This window comes from Malus sylvestris, chromosome 15, assembly GCF_916048215.2.
Source record: "Malus sylvestris chromosome 15, drMalSylv7.2, whole genome shotgun sequence".
Classification (NCBI taxonomy): Eukaryota; Viridiplantae; Streptophyta; class Magnoliopsida; order Rosales; family Rosaceae; genus Malus; species Malus sylvestris.
Window position 1 is genome coordinate 12,729,837 of NC_062274.1, and position 23,786 is coordinate 12,753,622.

Here is a 23,786-nt window from a genome sequence, read left to right on the forward strand (position 1 = left end):
GGTCGACTCATAAGTGAGATTTCTTTCAGGCTAAGCAGAGGGGACCGGTACCATGTTGGCCTTTTTATATTCATCACGAAAGCAAACATACTTTCTTCAAACAGTAGGTTTTTCTTCTTTCTTTTCCTTCAAACACAGAATATTTGGACCTACTTTTCTTCTCTTTTTTAATTTATTTTGTTTTATTTTTATAATTTCTTGCCTCCCACACGCCACTACAACTTTCTTTTCCTTTTGCTTTAATCTAGTTGTTTCAACAACAGTTGTTTGCCTTATGGTCGATCAATCGACGCGCCACATAAGCAACATGGATTTTGAGACCTGTGGCGTTTTGAAGGGAGAGCTCGGGTCCGAAGTTGGGGAGGAGAAGGTGCAAGATCTGTCTCATAGTCATAGGCCAGTTTGCATGAAACGAGGGATATTGATCATGTGGTGTGTTTCAATCATGCTTGACATTTAGGGCAAACTCGCTTGTCACCTTGTGCAACCAAGACTTCTTCTCCTCACGACTTGTATGAAATTAGTTCACTACTATCGTGATATATTTCGTTTCAATGGAATTATGTCACGTCACTTGTGACATTATATTATTGATCAAAACGCCACGTGGAAGCAAATTTGTTCCATATAAGTTGTTCTCCCTCGACACAAGCACACAATAGAAAATTTTGGATAAGAGTATGGGATCTAAAATTTTGGATAAGTTGCTCTCCCTCTACTGATTATTAGGTGTGAAAGTTGTCCTAGTCAGGCAACCTACCGAATATCTTTCTCAAAGCGTGGGTAGTAGGCTCTGCAAAAATTCAGAAGCCCCTCGCAACTTTAAGAACAAGAGCTTTGTCACTGTTTCAAAATAAAAACTAAAAGTTCTCCCAGGCAATAACAAAAGTTCTGTCTTTAAATTATATATCACTAAAATTAGCAAATTGCTACTTGCTAACTAGTTACCGAATGCATTGGCCTACTTCTGTCCAAATGAAAATTAAGACTAAACTTTGGCACTTGTGCGAAATCGGAACACGTACAAACATGAGCTACATGTTTAATAAACTTCAATCTTTTGAGACTAAGCTAAAAAGATTATTTATTTCCCATCAAGATGTAGGCAGCCATTCCCAGTCTTGGAGCACTACTTCGCCTCCTCTATGAAGCAAGACTTTATGCAGCCACTTGCCTCTCATTTCCCTCGGAGTTTGCAGTAGTACGCATACAAACAGGACCCCAAGAAATCAAGAGATTGACCGGCAACGTATAACTTGAAGTAAAGTTGGGCGGTAGTTCACATGAAAAATATTGACCGTCAGTACTGAGTCTAATGATTAATGAGCATTGCTGGAATAACAGGCAGATGGGAGTTTATGCTTGCCAAGTCAAACGGAAGCCCGCCAAAGAGAAACCAGCCAAGTCCGACAGTAAAAAGATCCTAAAATAGCACGGACAGGGATCAGCTGTGACTGGTGAAGACAACAGCATGCAGAAAAGAATACCAATGCAGGGTGTTGTTGTACCGGCCTGTATCATTTGGGTCATCGGCTCTAATGCGTCTTTTCTAATCAAGATCAAGTACAATTGGAGTCCTACTTGCACGTATATGATGCGGAATAACAAGTTAGACTAGTTATATTGCAATTGGCAACTAAAAGTATAACTTCAACAACTTGTCAGAACGAAGAAGGAAATATGCCACAGAATCATATCAGTAGAAAACTCTGATTTGAGCAGTGGATTTTTTACAAAGTGACAACCACATACGGAAGCCACTTGGCTTGACAGTCTAAAATCAACAGCACCGGAAATGTTTGTATGGTCAGCATAACACAAGGTCCGGAATGATTATTACATACCTTCAAATTACCACAAATTGTCTGCGTGAGAGCTGAATTCAGTGTGGTATTCCAAAAAAACGCAGTAATTTATTGAACAGGCCATTACACAGGAAAGAAGCATCACAGCCTGCAAAGTATTCGAATTAAGCCAGTTCAACTCACACATGTCAAAAAAAATTCTTTGATGGCAAAGGCATAGACATGTAGTCGAGCCAATTATGAAACATGAAGGGGAGGGGGAGAGAGAGAGAGAGAGAGTATAGGTGAAGTGTTAAAAATGCACCAATCTTGGCTACTATTAGAATGACAACTTTTCTCATGAAAGGGAAGCACCTGAAACCCAGGGGATAATAGATGCGGGAAGCTTATCATCCCTCCTAGGCCACCTCTGATTGATGCCCAAAACAGCGAGATTGGTCCACATATTATTCCTATGATACAGAAATCAGATTTCCGCAGAATATCAGTTAAGCCAGAGTACATTTTCATGCAAAATGAACCTGAAGGTCAACATATAAAACTTCGTTTAAGACTTTTTCTAACCATTACACCACATTAGGCCGAAGGTACTAAGACCACTGGATTTACCTGCAAAATTGAAGCGTATTTCGTATTAGTAACGATACCTAGTACTCAAGTCTCACATAAATAAATGAGGCATAAGATAGCAAAAGGACAAAGATACTACCAACATGAGCTATAGAAGCAAGACATATTGCTGTACAGATGTTTGCAACAAAGACAACGCCATAGCTATAGGTGTCAAATGACAAATCCCGAGCTCCAGCAAACAAGTGCACCGAGTATAATTATCCCCACACTGATGAAGTCCTTGTATGCATTCCATTAAGAAATGTGTCTGTTTGGGTTAAAACTTGAACTTTGGGCTCAAAAGGGAGTTAGCCCAGACGAAGGAATGAAAAGCAAGAAGCCCAAGGTTCAGCCGAAGCCCAGAAGGCGGAAGAGGCCTTTTTCCTGACTAAGTGCAGATTACTCAAGCCACCTGCTCACCTACCTAAAGGTCAAGTGATGTACACCAGCGAGCTAATCAGCCCAAAAGTACTTTATAATGGCATGACAAGTAAAAAGCTGATGAGTCACTACACTTCAGAGGCATTCGGGCAAGATTGAAGCTACAGACAGCCAAGCCAAATCTTCTATAAAAGGAGAAAGGAAAATCAGAGACAATGACACTCAATCAAACAAACAAATACACAAACTCTGCTCAAGCCAGATTTGCATACGAAGCTGTAGTCAGCACTAAGCCTTCATCCATTTCGGGATCAACCTTCACCAAAAAGCCTTTATAAAAGCTCTGTTACCCTATCTAAATCTTGCTGTAGTATCAATTTCCTCATGTAAACTCATATTCCAATCTCCCCTTTTAGCACTCAAACCCTTTGTAAATCACAAAGAGAGGAAGTTGCAAGACGATCAGCCTTGCCCAACAAGCCCACCAATAAGCAGAAGCCTGATAGACAATATCAACTGGCGCCAAACCTCTCGGGGAGCTGTGTGCTTGTTAGCCAGGAAACGTCCCCACTGGATATTCCTCAAGACGAACATAGTTTTGGCATGCTCGGTGGGACACCTTGATCAAATCCTAATTTCCAAAGAAATATGTCAAAGCTACCTAAAGATTTGCACACTACCTTGTTGCAGATGTTGCAAAGATTGGAAAACGCCTCCGCATGCTTCAAAAGGAAAACAGACCTGGTTATGGAACCAACTATTCCCATATATTTACCTCTAGTCAGGGAGAAAGATGATGAGGAAGAAGAAAGAGAAAAACTGGAGGCCAGCCAACCAGATGAAAAGATGACCTTGGCAAATAATCCACCTAGCCCATATCAGAGGCAAGTCGAAACAATGCTAGACAAGCAGGTAGATCATTTTTCAGCGGCCCCAGTTAATATGATTAATTTAGCATGGGCTGAGAAGGGAAAAAGAAAGGTTGCAAAGGAGACAGAAGAAGGAATGCCAGCTGACAAATCCACAAAAGGGGTGATCAAATTGCCCGAACATCCAAAAGTAGCCATAATCAAAGGGATGGTTCTGTGCAGTAGATGCCAATGCGAGTGTGAACTCGAAATACCGCCAACAGCAGTCCTCATTGATCATGAGCTAATCAGGAGGAAAAAGGAAGAAGAAAGAAAAGAGGGCCGCGAAAAAGCTAGGCGGACAACAGGAAGAGAGACTTCCCGAAGTGTTTTTCAGCGGTTAGGAGGGGATTCCCAACCTAGAGCTTTATCAGAAGTGTTTCAAAATCACGAAGCTTCTGAGGAGGCGGAAGACAAGGAGGCCAAAAATCCAAAAAAGAGGGAGATAAGGCTTCCTCAATATGGCCATGCAGAGAGAGAAGTCAAAAGAAATGATAGGATAACAAATCATGTCAAAAAGGGTAACCCTGCCCGTCTCGGGCGAAAATGGTACGTGGTCGGGAAAAATGGACAACCCACCAAACAAATGGGAGCCTTTATGATCAGAAGGGTCTAGAGGCAGCACAAAGCCTACACCATATGAAGTACATGATATTAAGGAGAGCTCAAGAAGATATGATAATGATGCCAACTCCTGGATGGAGGACATAGCCTATTTGTTTTAGAACCATTTCGCCCGAGAGAAGACTTCCTTCCATATCATTGGTGGATCCTTTTGGTGAAGTTCCAAAGCATATACCAGATCCGGGCATAAATCAACAACAGGGGGCACCAGAACCACTACTTCCAGAAGATGCGATGGCCTGGTTAGATGAATTTATGGGCCAAATTGGGAGTAAGAAAGAAGACTTTCCAGAGACTAGTAATTTTCATATCAACATGACGTATGTGTTATCTGCCATGTTTAGTGCCGAGCCTAATCAGCCCGCCACTATGGAAGGTGATTATTTGACAGCAGAGCCAATGATGGCCCATGTCAGCGTTGAAGTAGCCGGAGAAAAAAAGTTGGGAAAAGCTGAATCATCCAAGACATTCAAGGATGGTCCATTAAGAATCTATACCGATGAAATGGTGTTCAGTTGCCCAAACATGTTGCTAGCCAACCATCTTAAGCCAATATATGTTATAGCTCATTTGGAGGGGTGCCCTTCAAAAGAGTTTTGATTGATGGTGGAGCGGCTGTTAACGTACTACTAGTCAAGCAAATGAAGAAGATGGGGAGAGATGTAGAAGATCTCATTCCCACGGATCTTACGGTTTCGAGCTTTTCGGGCGTTATCACCAAAACTCACGGGATATTACCTTTAGAAGTGACTTGGGGTCCAAACAAATCATGCTGGCATTCTTTGTAGTGGATTGCACTTCCACCTATGGAGCATTACTCGGAAAGGACTGGATCCATCAAAGTCTCGCCATACCCTCCACTCTGCATCAACAAGTCGCTGTTTACCATGAGGCAGGTACGGGGGGACCAGGCTTTTGGGAAATGGTAGAGGCCGAATCACGGCAATTTCTCCCTACAGCCAATGTAGCGGAGGCAAGTTTCTACTATCCCAATGTAGGAATTTCGCAATGTTTAAGAGCATATAAGAACGGCCACCCTACCAAGGTGACTACCCAGAAGCTCTTAGAACAAGGAATGTTCCTCACTAGAGAATAATGGGATAAACCTTGTATCATCCTAACACCTCAATACCGTCAATGACAAAACAAAAGAGAAATGATCAGGTAATGGCAATTAGGTCCCTGATCAAAAGACTGTTGGTGTATGGGAGAAAGAGAAAGCAAGAAAGGGAGTTCTTTGGGGAAAAAGAGCAGGAATAGCAGCTAGGAACTTCGACCAACCAGGATAAAAGCAGAGAAGAACTTTATGGAAAAGAATTGGAGGTGGCCATACGAATGGCCGAGTGCATATATGACTTGGATGGGCCAGATGATTTGACCGAAAGCCTGGAGTTAGTCAAATTTTTGTGTGCAGAACCTGACAAGCCACCACCAGAAGTTCAAGATCCTTTGGAAGTTATTGATCTGTGAACAGAATGAGATCCAAGACCTATACAAATCAGTGGCTTATTAGAGACTAATGATCGGGCAAAGATTGTCTGTCTTCTGCAAGAATTTAAAGATTGTTTTGCTTGGCATTATACTGAGATGCCAGGTTTAAATTCAACCTTGGTGGAACACAGAATACCCATTAAGGAGGGATATAAACCTATTAAGCAAGCACCACGAAGGATGTCAAAAAAAAATAGAAGAAAATGTCAAAGAAGAAATCGAAAGACTAGAAAAAGTTGGATTTATTAGACCTGCCAAATATGTAGAGTGGTTGGCCAACATTGTACCCGTTTTAAAAGCCATAAAAAAAGCAGTATGATGTTGCGTTGATTACAGAAATATTAATGGCGCTACACCAAAAGATGAATATCCTATGCCCATGGCTGATCTGTCCATAGATGCAGTAGCAAAACATAAAATCTTATCTTTTATGGATGGAAATGCTGGGTATAATTAGATAAAGATGGCCTAAGAAGATATACACAAAATAGCTTTTAGATGTCCCGGTCATATGGGGGCATATGAATACCTAGTCATGCCGTTCGGACTCAAGAATGCTGGTGCAACCTACCAAAGGGCGATGAATGTCATCTTTCATGATTTGATTGGCCATAACATGGAGGTATACATCGATGACATCATGGTGAAATCCAAAACAGAAGAGCAGCATCTGACAGACCTCAGACAAGCTTTGACAAGGATGAGGATCCATAAACTAAAGATGAATCCAAAGAAATGCGCGTTTGGAGTAAGAGCGGACAACTTCTTGGGATTCCTGGTTCATCAAAGAGGTGTAGAAGTGGACAAGAACAAGTCTCGGGCAATAATGGAGTCGCATCCGCCCATAAATAAAGTACAACTTCAGAGACTGCTAGGCAAAATTAATTTCTTAAGGAGATTCATTGCCAATTCAGCGGGCAAGGTTCAGCCGTTGACTCCTTTGCCGAGACTAAAGGATAAAGAAAAATTCGAATGGGGACCACCACACCAAAAGGCTTTTGACAGCATCAAAGCCTATTTGACTTCTCCACCAGTGTTGGTACCACCTCAAAGGGGAAAACCCTTAAAGCTATATATCTCTGCTTCAGAGAAATCAATCGGGAGTTTACTAGCCCAAAACAATGAAGGCGGAAATGAGCAGGCAGTATACTACCTCAGTAGAATTCTGACTGAGGTAGAAACAAGATACTCCCCAATAGAAAAGTTGTACCTAGCTCTGTATTTCACTGCTAGTAAGTTGATGCATTACATGTTACCTTGTCACGTGCACATCATCGCCAAAATAGGTATGATAAAGTATATGCTGTCAAAACCAATGCTAACAGAAAGGATTGGGAAGTGGATTCTAACATTATCAGAGTTCAGCTTTCAGTATGTACCCCAAATGGCTGTTAAGGTTTTTAGCAGAGCACCAAGAGTCTCAAGATGTGATTGTCAATATACCGGGGATCCTGGAAGTAGCTAGTGTTTGGATCCTACCAGGCAAGGGCATCTCGGGCAAAGAAGAGTGGGTCCAACAAGAAATAAAAAGGGTAACTGGTATCTGGATTACTCATTGGAAGCTGTATTTTGATGGTTCTTACACTCAGAATGCTTCTGGAGCAGGGATTGTCATCATAAATCCCCAAGGGATTCACCACTATTACTCGTTCCTCCTAGATTACCAAGGGAATACCAACAATCAGGCAGAATATGAAGCCTTAATAATTGGTAGGAGATCTTGATAGAGCTGGGGGCAACAGAGGTAGAAATGTTTGGTGATTCAAAGTTAGTAATAAACCAGCTAAATGGAGAATACAAGTGCAGACATATCACCATGGCTGGGTATTACTTGGCGGCCACGCAATTGTTGAGCTATTGGGATTATAAAGTATCAGTTAATCATGTTCCCATGAAATCTAATCTGGCGGCCAACGAGATGACACAAATAGCCTCGGGAGTACCAATCTAGGAAATGAGGTATGGAGTAGATGTCAAAATTCAAAGAAGAAATCTTCCTTCTATCCTAGAAAGGGGATTCGGTCTAGATGTAATGGTTCTAGAAACCGAGACGGAAGACTGGAGATCGCCTATCATTCATCATTTGAAATATCATTCTTCACCCACAAGCAGGAATAATAGACAGCACGCAACTAAGTATGTCTTATAGGAGGAGAACCTACTAAGGAAAACTCCGGATGGATTACTATTGAAATGCCTAGGCCAAGAGGAATCTATGAGATTAATGGCCGAGGTACATGAAGGGATATGTGGGGCACATCAAGTTGGAACAAAGATGAGGTGGTTGATTAGGAGGTATGGGTATTTCTGGCCCAATGTAGAAAAAAATTGCAAGTCTTATGCCTGAGGTTGTGAGGAATGTCAAAGGCATGGACCCCTCCAACATGTGCTTTCAGTACCTTTAAATCCAGTGGTTAAACCTTGGCCCTTCAGATGATGGGTAATGGACTTCATCGGGCAGATTTATCCATCCTCTAGCAAGGGGCATACTTTCATAATTGTGGCGACAGATTACTTCACCAAATGGGTAGAAGCCTCGGCCGTAAAGACCATAACCTCATATGCAGTCAAGAAATTTATTGAGACCAAGATTCTGCATAGGTTTGGGGTGCCCGAAACCATAGTCACGGATCGTGGGCCATCTTTTATATCAAAAGAAGTTGAAGAATTTGCAAAAAAAATACAAAATAAAAATGATTCAATCCAGTCCTTACTACCCTCAGTCAAATGGCCAGGCAGAGGCTAGCAATAAGATTTTGATAAACATTATCAAAAGAATGGTGACGGATAGTCTGGAAAGGTGGCATGAAAAGCTGGGGAATACTTTGTGGGCATACCGAACCTCCAAGAGGGCAAGAACGGGGACAACTCCTTATGCTTTGACTTTCGGGCAGAATGCGGTTTTTCCCATGGAAATCAATGTAAGTTCTGTCAGAATTCAAAATCAATTTGGGTTGGATAGTGAAGAGTATATAGAAGCCATATGTCAAGGGATTGAAGACTTAGATGTAGCCCGAATTGAGGCCTTGAACTAGATTCAGGAAGGAAAAAAAGCTGTTGCCCGAGCTTATAACAAGAAGGTAAAGTTGAAATCTTTCAAAGAAGGAGATTTAGTATGGAAGACAGTCCTCCCTCTAGGAGCTCAGCTTAGGGGTTTTGGGAAATGGAGCTCGACATGGGAAGATCCTTTCATTGTTAGTTAAGTATTAGACAAGGGAGGATACTATTTGGCGGACATCGAAGGAAATGGGCAGAAACATCCCATCTATGTCAAATTCTTAAAAAGGTATTGTCCTACATTATGGGATGTCAGAGACTGTTATATTGATGAAAAGTAAGATAAAGCAGGCTTTGGGGTGCCGGAGTACAGTATTTGTTCATCAACCATTCAAGAAAGCAGAAAGATAAAAGTTCTTAAAATGGTGTTCTATTCATTTCGAAAAATTGGTGAAATTTACATCAGATTCAGCTCCAATGTGTTATGCTTGATTCCTTTTATTTGCAGTGGTGTCTCAACCAGTTTTTGGGTGTCTTCATGGACAAAACCCGATCAGGTGATCGGGTTGTGCGGCCAAGATGAGCTAGATAGAGGACCCTCAATGCGAACCCTCATCAGGTATGATGGTGAAGTCCAACTTATCAGAGCGATTACCATGGCAATCCCTCAACCAAACTTGTGAAAGTTCCAAACAAGCTTAGAACGAGGAAACTGCTTGACCAAAGGTGTTGGGGACAGCGGGGTGTTTGACCAAAGGTGTTGGAAATGGTAGTTATTTGATGAAAAATCATTTTTCTCACGGAAATGGAGTTTTAGGAAACACCACGTGAATCCTGAAGAGCCCATTGCCCTAGTTTTTAGAAGAAAACTTAGACAGAAACGCCTGAGGGAGATAAAGGGAGAGGCTGAGGATGATCTGTTAGCTGGGCATGAGAAGTTTTGGCTTAAGTCGTTTGTTCAAGAATGAAGATTTGAGCCGGAATTTATAGGAACATCAGAGGATAGCTCAAAGGTCGTGAGAAGAGCAAGAGACGCAAGATTGCATTCATCATGTCTAGAAAACACAAGTTCCGATAGCAGGTATACAAGCATTCGGATATTCAATTAATATTGGCGCTTGGAATTCCAGCCTGAATATTAATTGAAGGGGGCACTGTTTGGGTTAAAACTTGAACTTTGGGCTCAAAAGGGAGTTAGCCCAGACAAAGGAATGGAAAGCAAGAAGCCCAAGGCTCAGCCGAAGCCCAGAAGGCGGAATATGCCTTTTTTCCCAACTAAGTGCAGATCACTCAAGCCACATGCTCACCTACCTAAAGGTCAAGTGATGTACACCAGCCAGCTAATCAGCCCAAAAGTACTTTATAATGGCAGGACAAGTAAAAAGCTAATGAGTCACTATTATTCAGAGACATCCGGGCAAGATTAAAGCTACAGACAGCTAAGCCAAATCGTCTATAATGTTTGTACCATACTTGACCAATCCCGAAACTACCGAGCATCGGCCAACGCTATACTGTCAAGGACCCAGAAGAGTTCCCCTCCGACCAGGAGGCCAATCACTACTCGACACGTGTCAAGATTAGAAGCTAATCAGAGCGCAGCACGTGTCGACATCAAGAACCAATCATAACATGACACATGTCAATGTGACAAAGCTACAAGTTTTTCTATAAATAGGGGTCATTCCCCCACAATATTGCCTAATGCCATTTGTGTTAAATCATTCACAAGAACTCACTAAATTGAGAGCTTGATCCTTTGTACTTGTGTAAGCCCTTCACTACTAATAAGAACTCCTCTACTCCGTGGACGTAGCCAATCTGGGTGAACCACGTACATCCTGTGTTTGCTTCTCTGTCTCTATTCATTTACGTACTTATCCTCACTAGTGACCGAAGCAACCAAGCGAAGGTCACAAAACCTGACACTTTCTGTTGTACCAAAGTCTTCGCTGATTTTGTGCATCAACATTTGGCGCCGTCTGTGGGAAACGACACTTTTTCCTACTCTCTTCAGCTGTGTCAAGCTGGTTTCTATCATTCGTACACTTTCTTTTGATCAGGCATCCCTCTCCAACATGGGAAGCGAAGGAAGCCACAACACACAGAATGACACCCCCCTTGCACATAGTGCGAAACAACGAAAGAATGAAGGAAAACGAGTTCTTCTTCAAGCTAAAGTCGATGAGTTGGAAGCTCAGAACAACAAGATAGCAATGAGGAATGAGGTCCTCCAGGAGCAATATGAGAAGCTCTTCGAGACACTCCACGAAGCTAGGCAAGCTCAGACACGCGAGATTGTTGCCCCCGTGGAAGTCAACCATCAACTGGGTGCCCTCCAACATGGAGGGTCACATGCATTCGACATAGATATCCCTGATAGGGAACAGATTACCCCTCGACTTGATAATCAACATGAGGCTTCTCTTAACCCAGTTGCTTCGACCCGAACCATGAGAAGTGGAGGGAGACACCTCTTTGCTGAAGGGGCAGAAGGATCGAAAGCCGTCTTTCGCGATTGTCGGGATTTCCTGAAGCAACGTCGAGAGAATTCCATCCATATAAGCTCAAAGATTAATGACCCAAGGATTTCTGAGAGACTCGGTCCCCTGCCACGGCCCAAGCCGGCCACCAATTTGGGGAAGGGGCAACAAGTCCCAGAGAGACATGAGGGTACAAGGGACTCAGAGGTGTTCCGACAGACATACCCTGGAAGCCAGTACAGCGAGTCCAGGGAAAAATCACATGCCCTTGATCAAACCTTCCTAACTCCAATAGGAGATGGAGATTTACGAAAGAAAGCTCCAGTGACACATAACTCCGCTCAGGACCCTCTTGTCCTACAAATTCTTGAGGAAGTAAACAAGTTGAAGGCTGAACGTCAGGCTGAAATACCTGACTGGAACCAACCCAGGCCTGGCCCTCTTACAAGGAGGATCCTCAACACCCCCCTTCAAGCAAAGACAAAGCAAAAGCTTGGCTTGCAACTTTATACTGGAAAAGAGGACCCGATTGAGCACCTTAACCTCTTTGAGTCCACCATGGCATACCGGATGCACACCGACGAAGAGCGATGTCTTCTCTTCCCCTCCACCCTCTCTGGTGGAGCTCTAAATTGGTATTGTCGTCTTACACCTGAGACGGTAGACTCATTTGAGGAATTGAGGAAACTATTTGTTTCCCAACACATTTTCCAAACCGATCGCTTGCACTCTGCAGATGACCTGTACACTATCCGCCAGAAGCCAGACGAGTCATTACGTATGTATGCTGGCCGCTTAAGCCATGAATACTCCCGGTGTGCCGAGGCAGACGACAAGACTGCCCTCAAAGCCTTCACGGCAGGCCTACGTGATTGTTTCTTTAAATACATGATCAATGCCAATACTTGGAAGACTTACTCTGAGGTGATGGCGCAGGCTTATAACCATGCCTCCGCCGAGGCAAAGACATATCAGGAGAAACCCCCTACAACCATCCTTTATCAACAAGTGGGAGGTGGAAGCCAGACTCACCTAAATGAGAAGACCTCGACTTTCCAAACAGCAGTGGCACCTCCCCATGCCTTGCATAATGCTTCACCGAATCAACAGACATATCAATTTCAAGGCAAGAGGAAGGATTTCCATCCTCACCACTCTCATTCCAGTAAAAAGAGTAAGGGACACTATCCCGATAGCCAAGGGTATCGCCACAATAACGCTCGCCCCCAGGCAGTCAATGCAGTGGGTCAAACCCGCGTCAAGATACCCCCTACCCCAAGGTATGAGACATACACGCCCTTGAATGCCACATGCGCGGCCATTTACCCCAGCATAGCTCACCTGATACCAAAGCCAAAGCCGAGGCACCCAGATTACACGCCTCCGAATAACGCGGGCATGTTTTGTTGCTACCATGAGCATAACGGCCATGATAGCGAGAAATGTATCATCCTCCGTGATCGTATTGAAGCTTTGGCACGAGAAGGAAAAATTGATCAATTCCTCCTTCACCCTCAAAGGGATAACCGTAACCAACGCCAGGTGAATGTCATATATTCCATAAGCGGCGGCACACCCATATCTGAATCTTCCAATAGGGCCATGAAAAACAGTGAACGAATTCTGAGGCCTGGTCACCAAGTGTTTCACGTGGAAGACATCAGGGGAGGGAAGTATCAAAAGCCTAACTGGGATCCGATATGTTTCTACCCTGAGGAAGAAAGAGGCATCATCTACCCTCATAACGACCCATTAATCGTGGAGGCTCACATAGCCAACTTTGATGTTCGACGAATCCTCGTAGACACAGGGGCTTCGGTCAATATCATGTTTGCCGAAGCTTTCAGGGCACTCAGTGTAGCTGAACACTTGCTCGATCGCTCGATTTCTCCTCTGATAAGCTTCTCCGGTGATATCGTGCAACCCTTAGGGAGCATACATTTACCCTTTACTATTGGTACAGGCCCTTACACGGCTACCATTACCACTAACTTCCTAGTGGTTGACTGCCCAACGGCATACAATGTCATCTTTGGGCGCACAGGCATCAATGATCTCAAGGCTATGGTATCCACGCATATGCTGTTGATGAAATTTCCAACCCCCCATGGTAACGGCTACATCAGAGGAGATCAGCTTACTGCACGATCATGTTACAACACTTCAGTTAAGCAACAACACTTGCCCGGACCCAAGGAAACCCTGTCTGTACATGACCAAGTCACAAAGACCAGCCTAGATGAAGCGAACTTGGATCTTCCTGATAGCAACAATCAACCCGATGATCCTCGAGATGACTCTTTCACCCAGCAAGCCCAACCTGCTGAAGAGTTGGAGAAGGTACCTATCTCAAGAGATTATCCAGATCGCATGGTGAAGATTGGCACCACATTGTCACCACCCCTTCGGTTAGCATTGATATCTTTTTTGAAAGAGAACACTGAAGTCTTCGCCTGGTCATACGAGGACATGCCAGGCATCTCTCCCGATGTCATCTGTCATCGTTTGAGTATTGACCCCAAGATCAAGCCGGTGAGACAGAAGCGAAGATCTTATGACGCTGAACGATACGAGGCAATGAAAGCAGAAGTTGAAAAACTCAAAGGCATAGGCTTTGTCCGCGAAGTCAATTACCCGACATGGGTAGCAAATGTGGTCCTTGTTAGGAAAAATCCGACCAAAGAAAGTCTTTCGCTTCAAAAGGTCTTGTGGAGGATGTGTGTTGACTACACCGACCTAAACAAAGGGTGTCCGAAAGATAGTTTCCCTCTTCCTCTTATTGACAGGCTTATAGACTCTACGGCAGGGTGTGAGCTCTTGAGCTTTATGGACGCTTATTCAGGATACAACCAAATCCTCATGAACCCCTCAGACCAAGAACACACGGCCTTCACTACTGACAGGGGACTATATTGCTATAAAGTCATGCCTTTCGGCCTAAAGAATGCAGGAGCAACTTATCAGAGACTGGTCAATTCAATGTTCGCCGAACAAATTGGGAAGAACATGGAAGTTTACGTTGATGATATGCTAGTCAAAAGCAAACATGCTGACCAACACATCACCAACCTATCTGAAACTTTCACCATTCTAAAGAGGTATCGAATGAGGTTGAACCCCAACAAATGTGCCTTCGGCGTGGGCTCTGGCAAATTCTTAGGCTTCATGATTAGCCAACGAGGCATTGAAGCTAACCCTGAAAAGATCAAAGCAATCCTCGACATGAAAGAGCCAATAACTTCAAAAGACATCCAAAGCCTTACTGGCAAGGTGGCAGCCTTAACCAGATTCATCTCTAAGGCCACAGACAGATGTGCTCCTTTCTTCAAAGCACTCAAGGGAAATAAGAAGTACATTACATGGACGGAGGAATGTGCCAAGGCATTTAGGGACCTCAAAGAGTACATGAGTAAAGCCCCTCTGCTCTCCAAACCAGAAGTTGGTGACACTCTCATCATCTATCTATCGGTTTCGGCTTCAGCAGTCAGTTCTGTTCTTATTCGAATGGACAGTGGTGTCGAACGGCCCGTCTACTACGCTAGCAAGGCCCTACAAGATGCGGAGACACGATACTCCAACATTGAGAAATTAGCTCTAGCATTGGTCATGTCTGCTCGGAAACTTCGCCCTTATTTCCAAGCACACGCCATCATCGTGCTTACCAATCACCCTCTTCGACAGATACTCCAGAGTCCTGACACGTCTGGACGAATGATCAAATGGGCGATAGCATTGGGTGAGTTTGACATCTCCTACCAACCAAAGCCAGCTGAGAAGGGCCAAGCAGTGGCAGACTTCATTGCCGACTTCACATATCCGGTTGACATTGCTTCTACACCTGAAGCAGTGGCTTCATTACCCCCGGAAGCTCAGAAGATAGAACCAACAACCCCAGCATGGAGTCTATATGTTGATGGCTCATCCAACCAACAGGGCTGTGGAGCGGGACTAGTCTTGACTACACCCGACAAAGTAGCAATGGAGTATGCTCTTCGTTTCAAATTCAAGGCATCAAATAATGAGGCCGAGTATGAAGCCCTTCTAGCAGGATTACGTTTGGCCAAACACCTCGGGGTTAAACAAATTGATATTTTCAGTGACTCCCAATTGGTGGTCAACCAGGTTACCAACAACTTTGATGCTAAGGACAGCTCCATGGCAGCATATCTTGCGCAAACACAACTTTTGCTCAAGCACTTCCACTACCAGATCACCCAAGTTCCTCGAGCGGCAAACAGTCATGCAGACGCCCTGGCTCGCCTCGCCTCGGCTGTGGAAGACAAGATTGGAAGAAAAATTCATGTCGAACTGTTGGCAACACCAAGCACCATGGCCGCAGAAGTATGCAACTTACAACAGGGGGATAGTTGGATCACCCCGATCTATAATTTCCTTGCTCATGGCACCCTCCCAAATGATAAAGTCCAGGCTAAGCAAATTCGATACAAGTCTACCCGCTACCTGATCATCAATGATCAACTCTATAAGCGAGGTTTTAGCCTGCCATACTTAAGGTGTCTTACGCCTGCCGAGGCGGAAATCGTCCTTCGGGAAATACATGAGGGAGTCTGTGGAGATCATGCTGGATCTCGGTCCCTAGCACACAAGACTTTTCGCCAAGGATATTACTGGCCAACACTCCACCAGGATGCCATCAAAGTATCCCGCTCATGTGACAAATGTCAACGATATGCAACTATTCCTCATTCCCCTCCAGAACCTCTTACTCCTATGATCAGCCCTTGGCCCTTCGCCCAGTGGGGACTTGATTTGATCGGCCCAATGCCGGCAGGGAAGGGCAAAGTCTGTTACGCAGTCGTTGCAGTGGACTACTTCACAAAGTGGGCCGAAGTAGAACCCTTGGCAACCATTACTGAGGCAAAGATAGAAGACTTCGTGTGGAAGAACATCCTTTGTAGATTCGGCATTCCCAATGCGATAGTCACTGACAATGGGCGACAGTTTGACAACAAGAAGTTCAGGTTGTTCTGCTCTAAGTTCAACATCAACTTATGCTTTGCCTCTCCAGCTCATCCCCAGTCTAATGGACAAGTTGAGGCCATCAACAAAATAATCAAGTGCACTTTGAAAACCAGCTTGGACAAAGCTAAAGGCTGTTGGCCAGAATTTGTACCCCAAGTTCTTTGGTCATATCGCACTTCATATCGGACTTCAACAGGAGAAACTCCATTCTCACTTGCCTTTGGCACAGAGGCGGTTGTCCCTGTTGAGCTCGAGCAAGCAACATTCCGAGTCCAGAACTACATTCAAAGTGAAAATGACAAACAACTCACCCTCAACTTGGATTTAGTCGAGGAACACAGAAACCAAGCTCACTTGAGGAATGTCGCCTACAAGCAGCGCATCTCCAACTATTATGACTCTAGGGTCAAGCCTCGTTCTTTCAAAATAGGAGACTGGGTCTTAAAGAAAAGATTACTCTGCGACAGAGTCCCGAGTGAAGGCACACTTAGTCCAAACTGGGATGGACCGTATGAAGTCATTGGCATCAGTCGCCCTGGCTCTTACACACTTAGAAGCTCCGATGGCAAGACCCTTGGCCATCCATGGAACGTTGATCACTTGAAGTACTACTACAAATAGACTCACGATGTACAAGTGTTGAGCTATAGCCGTTTAGCATCCTATGTAATGAAGGCCATTTGGCAATGAATTCAATAAAGAGGTAATTTAGCCAACTCAGCCCTCACTCTTTTACATTCATAGCAAGCGATGCCGGAACCCTTCTCAATCAGAAAGCAATCCGTCCGTCTTCCACAGTCACTACAAAACAAGCAAATGAAGACCGTGTCAAGCGCCCAAAAAAAAAAAAAAAAAAAAAAAAAAAAAAAAAAAAAAAACAGCTTCATCCAAAAAGCTTCACCCGAAAAGCTTCACCTCCAAAAGCTTCACCCGAAAAGCTTCACCTCCAAAACTTCACCCAAAAAGCTTCATCCAAAAAGTTTCACCCAAAAAGCTTCACCTAAAAAAGCTTCACCCAAAAAAAACTTCACCTCCAAAAAGCTTCACCCAAACAGCTTCACCTAAAAAAGCTTCACCCAAAAAAAACTTCACCTCCAAAAAGCTTCACCCAAACAGCTTCACCTAAAAAAGCTTCACCCACAAAGCTTCACCTAAAAAGCTTCACCCACAAAGCTTCACCCAAAAAAAACTTCACCCGAAAAGCTTCCCTTAAAAAAGCTTCACCTACAAAGCTTCACCTAAAAAACAGCTTCACCTACAAAGCTTCAACACAAAACCTTGCTCCAAATAAACAAATTTTGTTCACAAAACCCAAGATGCCCTTGAACTTGTACAAAAACACTTGGGTCAACATAAACATTTTTTGTTTTACACCCACAAGGGCCCAAAATTTTCCTTCTTATTTATTCACTTATATATGTTCCCAAACATATTATGATAGATCAAATAATAATTCAAAGTCCAAAATTTAGTTATGGACAAAAATACAAGCAATTCACCAGTACTGAAGTTGCTACAAAAACTGGAATCTTCCCCAGCCTAGAAATCCAACAAAGCTTCGCCTCCTTTTCTCTATCAAAATTTTGCAGCTGCTGCTTTTCTCCAATGGAGCTGAATTTTGGATACCCTCTAGTTCTTGAGCAGATGAACAACTTTCAAGAAGGAACCATTTCTGTTTGAGCCACGGAAATTAAAGTGTTGAAGCTCCAAGCATGACAGTCGGATTCTTGCAGATTTCGAAGCTGCTGTGATGTTTCGAAGATCTGGAAATATTTAACCATTAGTTCATTCTGAATTTTTGATATGTTATGAAAGAGACGATGAGGAACAACTTCAATGAAGAAAGCATGCTGATCTGAACAATAGAAAATGGAGTTTCGAAGCTCACAACAAATCTGACGGGTTGACAGAAAAATAATAACCAGTCATTCATCATACCTGAATTTCTTGAGTTATACAGCTCCGAGGGATCTCAATTTTGGATATGTTGTAGTTCACAAGTTAAGGAACAACTTCGATGAAGAAAGTATGTTGATCTAAGCAAGAGAAAATGGAGTTTTTGAAGCTCACAACAGGTCTGACGTGTTGACAGACAAATGATGAACAATCACTCGTCGTACCTGAATTTCTAGAGTTGTACTGATCTGATGGCTCTCAAATTTGGATATGTTGTAGTTAAGGAATTAAAGAACAACTTTCATGAAGACAACTTTGTGATTCGAGCTACAGCTGATGGTCTTATATTGAAAACCAATTCAGGTTGTTAGGGGAAATGAAAACCAATTCCACCAAAGAAACATCATTATGATGTTTCATCATTATGGTGTTTTCATCATTATGATGCTTTCATCATTGTGATGCTTCCATCATTGTGATGCTTCCATTATGATTGTAATGCACCAACGGTTACACCCTCTATCATAGCAGTATGTGTGTGTATCTCCCTATAGTCATCATGTGCAAGACTATCGTAGTCAGATGGCTTTCCATAAAACAGCTACCAACCGTTACACCTTCTGCAATTCCACTTATTCGGGCCTAGCAACCTTCATAAACAAAATATATGAAGAAAAAGTCCGGGGCTACCACTTAGAAAACAAAAGAATGAAGTTTTGGTACTTACGACATGGACTATTAGCAAGACACCTCATTCGTCAACTCCCTCGACTAGAGACTTGGGGGACTCCCACCATATGCTACTACGCCTTGGTACTCAAAAGTTCGTGACTACTCAGTGACTTGGATTTTTCAAGTCTCCAACCGAGAAGTTTTCCTCACTCGGGAAATTAAGGGAACACTACCTCAAACTACATGCTTCACTCACAAAGCTTCAACAATACAGGTTTCAACAAAAGCAAAAATTCAAAGAACTTTATGAAGAAGGCTTTGGTGTATTTAACACAATATGTTGAAATGAAGCAAAGCTTATTTATTAATATTTTCGATAAGCCACAAATATGTACATATACATGAGTCAAAATAAACAAACAAAAGGGAGCCTTCACAAAGGTTGCTTAGGGGAAGTCTCAGCAGTCGGTAGAGCCCCAGAAAGAGAAAGCACCGGAGGGTGGTTATCCGGAGCCTCAGTACTTGACAAAACCCCAGAAGGAGGAGGCATTGGAGGTTCATCATTTGAAGCTTCATTACCAGGTACAGCCCCAGAGGACGAAGGCAATAAATGCCTTTGGAACAAACCCACAAACCGCTGATGATCAAGTAAAACCTTACCATCAGATTCCTTCATCTGGTCAAGCTTCCTCTTCATGTTTGTAGCATAGTCATGGGCGAGCCGGTGCAACTGCTTATTCTCATGCTTGAGCCCTCTAATCTCCTGTTTGAGACTCATCACTTCAGCAGCCAATGATTCAACTTGGCGGGTTCTAGCAAATAGGCGTTGGGCCATATTAGACACAGAACCTGCACACTGAACACTAAGAGCCAGAGAGTCCTTAACAGCCAACTCATCAGACCGTTTGGAAAGTAGTCTGTTATCTTTGGGAGTGAGAAGGTTCCTGGCCACCACTGCAGCGGTCATATCATTCTTCATCACAGAATCCCCAACGGTAAGAGGACCAGTAGGGGATATGAAGGATGGGCGCCATATGTTGTCTGGAGAAGGCGTGGCTGTCTCTTCTCCAAGGTTCAAGTCAAAACGACGGTCGGAGGGTCCAGACATTTTCAAATGTGTTGAAGAAGGAAGAGGTCAGACAAATCAAGATCTTAGAAGTGCAAGAAATGAGCTTCTACTGGTAGAGATTCAAGTGTGCTGTGGAACTTAATGCCAGCCTCTATAAAAATCTGCACTCGACGGAGCTTCAGAAATCGAAGAGGCGTTTGCTTTCTCAAAAGCTGGGCTGCTCAGAGACCACGAGGGCCGATCTCAGAAATCGAAGAAGCACCTGCTTTTGCAGCCTCGTCAGCACCTGTCACATGCACAATCAGCTTTGCGGAAATTACGGGCAATCTGTCGAAGATTTCTGGTGAAGTAGAAAGCACGTGAATCTTACTGATCAATCACCGCTCTCCATATGCACCATCAACTCCTCGGGTACCACATATAACTTTGTCAAAGATCTCTGACAAAGTTTAGGCACGAGAATTTCGAAGTTCCAGCTACCCTACTATTACCCATAAGGGTAAAGGAACAGCACCACTGCTTGACAACTGGAAAGTCCCTATGTGTGTCGACCTCCGTGTTTTGCGGCAAGACAGGTTGGCAAGAACGTCCAACCTTTACTCACATTCGAGAAAAGACTCCCAACATAATTACTTTCTAAAAAACCGGAGTAGCACCGCTTTCCGAATCTCGAGAGTCAGATCCTCGACGGGATTGCTTGTTCGAAAACCGAAGAGGCATAACTCTCAGAACTTCGAGAGCCAGATTTCCTTAGATAAAGCTTGTCTGTAATCTCCACACGTAATATCAGCTTTCCAGATACCACATACCATTTTTTCAAAGTGCTCTGACAAAATTAAAACACGTGAAGCTGGCAGCTCCCACTACATTGCTGTGACCAAGAAGGGTAAAGGAATAGCATTACTACTTGTTATTGGGAAATCCCTATATACATTGACCTCCCTCCTCAACGGACAGGCAAACCTGCAAAAATGCTCAACCCTTTCTCGCATTCGAAAAGGCACCCTCAACATAACCTCTCGAAATACTCAGCTTTATTTCCCCCCGATAATACCTCAGCAAATAAGCCACACCAAGAACAAGAGTATCTCATATCATCAGGGTCGAAAGCAAAAGTATCCCATATCATGCTTTCTCCCTGTCTTTGTCTTTGTCCTTGTCCACACCTGCAGGACAAGGAGAAAGAGAGCAGTCAGTCGGAACCTGAAATCAAACCTCCAATTTGGAACTGACTGCCTTGAGCCTTTGCCTGGTTGCTTACTTAGCATTGCTCTCGAGTACTCATCCTCAACTGCTGTCAAGGTCACGAATTCCACCGGCAAATACCTCATGACAGTTGATCAGATATTGGCTCTTTACACTGAAGCTGCCAAGCATGGATGAGTCACTATGAAGGAATGTTCTGAAGGACCATTTAAATGCAAAGGTTGCACACCACTTCTGCCATGCAAAAGATTGAAGCAGAAGGTTCAACGGTGAGCTGAAACAGATCACTACAGCACGACACCTTTCCATACCACATTCATTATTCCGTCAACAGCAAAAGTATCCCATATCATCAAGGTCGAACGTACTCTAGATTTGATGGACTTGTTTTGACCCTCAAATTTTTGAGTCGGCCTTATACTCTGAAGGGCACCAGAAAACCCTCCAGCACAGTTCAAGAATAAGCCTGTGGAAAGGTACTTCTTCAAAAGCAAAAGTATCTCATATCATCTCTTATCCATTTGCTTCTCCTTATCCTGGCAGTTGAATGAGAGACAAGGAGAATGAGAACAATCAACCGGAAGCCGACGTCAAACCTCTGATCCTGGGTTGTTTACTTGGAAGTTTGACTGCTTACCTTATCTGTCACCTCTTTCGGCAGATCTCCTAGCTCGGCGACTTGGGGGACTCCTACTATAGGGTTTGTATCACACTTGACTAAGCCCGAAACTACAACTAAGCTTTAAGTGAAATTGATACATTACCTTGTGCGTCAACATCAGCTAAATACACCATTCCCGGATGGAGGAAAGGTACTTCCAGAGAAGGGCAGATGAAGATCAGACCACACTTCGGTACTTAGAAGTTTCGTGATTACTCAAGGGATTGGATCTTGCAAGTCCCCAACCGAGGAGTTTCCCTCACTCGGGAACTTAGGGGAGCACTGTTTGTACCATACTTGACCAATCCCGAAACTACCGAGCATCGGCCAACGCTATACTGTCAAGGACCCAGAAGAGTTCCCCTCCGACCAGGAGGCCAATCACTACTCGACACGTGTCAAGATTAGAAGCTAATCAGAGCGCAGCACGTGTCGACATCAAGAACCAATCATAACATGACACATGTCAATGTGACAAAGCTACAAGTTTTTCTATAAATAGGGGTCATTCCCCCACAATATTGCCTAATGCCATTTGTGTTAAATCATTCACAAGAACTCACTAAATTGAGAGCTTGATCCTTTGTACTTGTGTAAGCCCTTCACTACTAATAAGAACTCCTCTACTCCGTGGACGTAGCCAATCTGGGTGAACCACGTACATCCTGTGTTTGCTTCTCTGTCTCTATTCATTTACGTACTTATCCTCACTAGTGACCGAAGCAACCAAGCGAAGGTCACAAAACCTGACACTTTCTGTTGTACCAAAGTCTTCGCTGATTTTGTGCATCAACATATAAAAGGAGAAAAGAAAATCAGAGACAAGGACACTCAATCAAACAAACAAATACACAAACTCTGCTCAAGCCAGATTTGCATACGAAGCTGTAGTCAGCACCAAGCTTTCATCCCTTTCAGGATTAACCTTCACCAAAAAGCCTTTATAAAAGCTCCGCTACCCTGTCTAAATCTTACTGTAGTATCGATTCCCTCATGTAAACTCATCTTCCAATCTCCCATTCTAGCACTCAAACCCTTTGTAAATCACAAAGAGAGGAAGTTGCAAGACGATCAGCCTTGCCCGACAAGCCCGCCAATAAACAGAAGCCCGACAGACAATATCAACTAGCACCAAACCTCTCGGGGAGTTGTGTGCTCGTTGGCCAAGAAACGTCCCCACTGGATATTCCTCAAGACGAACAGTGTCAACAACATAAAGACTTAATCACAAACTACACTCATGGGAATGACTGAATTTTAGGTAACAAACCTTCGTTTTATTTCTTCCAATAAAACCAATGACACAATAGGTTATGAATGTTTCTGCCCACAACAAGATATGAATGTTTCTGCCCTGTCAAAATATGCTCAACAATCATTGTAAAAGCTAGTCATATACCTACCATGTAAAGCAAATAGGATATTGCAAGAGGAAGAGTGTGAACCAACGTCTTAAATAGTACAATGGTTACCGAACTGTTGGGAGCACTCAGTGGTTTGGTTGTTAAAGAAACCATCTTTCAGCATTCCATTGCATACAGAAAAGCACATGACGACACCATTTAAAATAGACACTCAGAAACCACTTTAAGATAAAAAGTTCAAATTTCTAACAACATGCATTTGGAGTTGCAAAATTTGAATAAAGAAACAAAAAAGAATGAAAAATTAGCAGATCATGTGGTACCTGGACAAGTGTGATGACATTTGCAGACGGGAAATTGTATGAAGAAAAAGCGACAACTGCACAATGAAAAATTATTGACCCATGAATTCAAAGGCATGTTGAACCGACTCGGCTAGGCTTGCAGGCGGGTCGGCTTGCATGTCGGCTTGGTTTGCTTGTCGGCTTGGCTTGCATGTCCACGGATTAAGCTAAATTTTTTTCTTTCTTTTCTCAAAATCTCAACGTCCTCTTTGAGGGTCACTCTGCGAGACGCTCAACAGTCTCTGACTTGGTTTTCAAATCATAAGTTTAAGCTTGTTCCCAGCTTTTGT

At 43.4% G+C, this 23,786-nt stretch overlaps 1 long non-coding RNA gene and 1 pseudogene across 1 annotated transcript; both read right to left on the reverse strand.

Annotated features, from left to right (window-relative positions):
* Positions 1-1,312: 1,312 nt before the first annotated feature.
* On the reverse strand, positions 1,313-23,339 carry LOC126602675 (UDP-N-acetylglucosamine transporter UGNT1-like; annotated as a pseudogene).
* Positions 17,666-18,938, reverse strand: LOC126602615 (uncharacterized). The gene is made up of 2 exons (XR_007616170.1): positions 18,223-18,938; positions 17,666-18,047 (listed from the first exon to the last, which is right to left on the reverse strand). It is a non-coding gene; the product is annotated as an uncharacterized LOC126602615 (long non-coding RNA).
* Positions 23,340-23,786: the final 447 nt, after the last annotated feature.